Source organism: Cibotium barometz, chromosome 62 (assembly GCF_041138505.1).
Source record: "Cibotium barometz isolate CiBa-2024 chromosome 62, ASM4113850v1, whole genome shotgun sequence".
NCBI lineage: Eukaryota > Viridiplantae > Streptophyta > Polypodiopsida > Cyatheales > Cibotiaceae > Cibotium > Cibotium barometz.
Window position 1 is genome coordinate 20,974,486 of NC_141107.1, and position 3,492 is coordinate 20,977,977.

General features: G+C 49.3%; 1 pseudogene; it reads right to left on the reverse strand.

Moving 5' to 3' along the window:
• Positions 1-786: 786 nt before the first annotated feature.
• LOC147604234 (putative polyol transporter 6 pseudogene) lies at positions 787-2,754 on the reverse strand (annotated as a pseudogene).
• Positions 2,755-3,492: the final 738 nt, after the last annotated feature.

The window sequence follows — 3,492 nt, forward strand, 5'->3', positions numbered from 1 at the left end:
GGAACTGATTAATGGCCATGGCTATCGCGGTCAAGTTTGACCTTGAAATCCAGTTGATATCCATGATGGAGTAGGGAATGGCCGTCGAGAGGCCATTTTCCAATGAAGGGTGATCATGGGTGGTAGTTAGGGGGTAGCCACTTGTCGTCGGAAGTTGTTTTTTGAAAAATGGCCGACCAATGGTTATTCCTAGTTATCATGGACCAATGGCAATTCTTAGCTATCATGACTGCCCATACGACACATAAGCTTTTGGTGTACTAGTTGGTTGCGACACATTAGGAATTGGAAAAGGTTGATGGATGATGGGTATCCACTTGGACCAAAGATATGTGGAGAAAACATTATTGGAAAAGCTATAGAGATTCAGTCTTTTATTCGTGGTGTATTAATTAATGCCCGCTATGCGCGGGCATTAATTAATATTACCTTTACCATTCAGGTTAAGGACTCATCCCTTCTACAGAGAACTGCACCCCCCTCCGCCCTTCATCGCACCCCCCCTCCGCCCTTACTACACACCTCAGCAGAGGATACAAGGATAACTGTTGTAGAAAAATGAGAGACAGAGAATGCTGCATGCCAGGTATATGCACGAGAGAACCCCTCTTAGCCCTTCCTACACGCCTCATCAAAGGATACAAGCATAACCGCAGCATAAAATGTTGCATGCTAGGTATACGCGCGCGAGAGAGAGAATCAAAGAGGAGTAAAGAGAACGTCAAATCCAAAAAAAGAAGTAATTACCATGTGTGCCTTCAGGAAATCCCCCCACCTACAAAATCTTATCTCTTAATGTCAAAAAAACCTTAGCCTTTCCATTTCCCATCTTCCTTGTGCTTCCCTCCAAACTAATTAATTATTGAAAAATGTTTTGGGTGCATATTTTGGAAAAGCTATAGAGATTCAATAATGCATTTACCTTAGAAGTGTTGATGACTTGCTTTTATTAAAATGGATTTACATTCTATGCGGCGGCCGTGAGTTACTATTTCTGGCCCATTTCGATGTCGACGACGACGGCGTTGCCTTTGTTATTGGCATCAAAGAGCTGGGCGATCTCCTCGAGGGTTTTGCCCTTAGTCTCCGGCACCAGCAGCAGCACGAAGAGGATGCAGAGCAGGGTGATGCCTGCGAAGAGCCCAAAAGTCCCAGCGGGCGTGATGGCCTTGGCTATGCTCAGAAACGTCAGAGCCACTGTGCCGCTCACCGCCCGGTTCACGAACACGGAGACGCCCACGGCCGTCGAACGGTGCTTCAGGGGGAAGATCTCTGACGTGAGCACGTAGCTGATGGGGCCGAAGCCGACGGAGAAGAAGGCCACGTACGCGAAGATGGCCACGATTGTTACTCCGGCTCCAAGTACGGAAGCGTGGGCGCCCTGCTTTTCGCCGACGGAAAGCATGGAGTCGCCCTGCGCCGAGTTGAGGGCAAGCAAGACAAAAGTGACGGCCACAGTGCTCAGGCAAGCGACGACGCCCCCCGCGCTGACGTAGAGCAGCTTCTTCCTCCCCATGCGGTCCAGTAGGTAGGTGGCCACGAACACGAAGCCGAGCTTGACCACACCCATGCCCACCGTCGCGCCTAGCATGCCCATCTTGCTAGTCACCCCGGCCTGCTTGAACACCACGGGGCTGTAGTACACCAAGGCGTCGATGCCGGACGCCTGCTGGAAGAAGTTGATGCCCAGGGCCACTAGGTACATGCGGGCAATGGGCGACGACAGGCAGTTCCGGAGGTTGGATGTTAAACCACACGCCGTAGCTCCAGGGGTGGTAGTGCACAAGCCTCCTCCTGCTCCTTCTGCCTCGTTCGCCGCAATGATCTCCTCCAGCCGCTGCTGCGCCTCCTCCTCGTCGCCACCGCACACCACCTCCTTCAGAACTTGCCTGGCCTTGTCGTTGTGACCCCGCAGAACCAGCCACCTCGGCGACTCTGGCAGCAGACACAGCACCCCAAGCGCCAGGACCACGGCTGGCAACGCTCCTGCTCCCAGCATCAGTCGCCAGTTGTAGCTCGGGTTCAAAAACTGGAAGGCGAAGCCTACCACGTAGCCGAGCAAGATGCCGCCGTTAACGAACACTTCCGTGAAGGACACCAGGAAGCCTCGCACGCGGGCCGGGGAGATCTCTGCCGAGTAGAGAGGCGCAATCATCATAGCGAAGCCCACACCCAGCCCCGTCAATAAGCGGCCAGTCAGTAGCCATGCGAAATTGAAGGAGGCCGCCAGCACCACCGCACCGACGAGAAAGAGGGCAGACGAGCCCAAGAGCGCGCGGCGCCGGCCGAGCCAATTGGCCACGAAGCCCGCCGCCAGGGAACCCACGGCCGCAAACAGGTTAAGCGAGCCCACGACAACCTCCTCCTGCAGCAGGCTGAGGTGCAGGTACTCCTTGATGAACAGGATGGCGCCGCTCATGATTCCAATGTCGTAGCCCATCAGCATGGCGCTTACGGTGCTGAGGAGCACGCAGCACCAGGTGTACAACCCAAGGCGCTTCGTGTCTGCGGCTGGCGGCGTTCTACTGCGCCATGTGGTAGCGCTGCGTGCACTCTTCGCCGGGTTCGACATGATGGACGGTGGTTCTTCTGGCAGTCCGTTCATGGTCGCGACGAATATGCAGTCGGAAAGCTACACAAAAAAAGCGGTCGGGACCCCGTAAAAGCAAACGCGGTTTGTGAAAAAGCAAAATGCCGATCAAAATCATTAAGCTAAGGTAGCGGGTTAGTTTATGTGGCTCTCTTTTATTTTTCGAATTGTTTCTAAGGCTCGTGTCTCTTCTAATTCTCGTGTCTCTTATCTTTTCAAAAGGGCTTTTAATGCTCGTGCGTCTTATCTTTTACAAAAGATTAGAATCTTTTTCTTCTTGGAAAAAGATTAGAATCTAATATAATTACGATGAGGACATAAAGATTCAAGGTGCATTATCTTAACAAAAGGCTATGATATTATTGCAATCTAAACATGATTTCATTTCAATAAATCCCAAACCAATCATATACACACAAACGAAAAGTGAAAAGATAAAAACTCACTACAATGTGTGTGTGTTGTACATTTGAAGATGGCAGAGACAAGTCTTACTATTAGGCTCAAAATCGATCACCTCATCTAGGCCCATCAACCCCTCCCAACCTTGATAAATCCTTGCAAACAAAAAACATTTTTCTCAACCCTCATAGTTTTGGACAATGTGAAGCAATATTTTTTTAGTGTCTTCAATCCTTGGATACGTTTTTTTTCTTTAAATCCGCACAATATTGATCATTGTTATGAACTAAAAATAGATGATGTGCTTGATTAATTAATGGTTAATAGATATTAATTTATGACCATAAAATTTCTTTAAGAGTATATCATGTGCAAGGCAATCTTACCATATTAGAGATCCTTAAAAATCCCACTATAATATTTTACTAGGTTTAAAAATGGCAAGGAAATGGAGCACATGTCTACCAAATTCTCATACAAGTGCCAACCATTGTCATCAT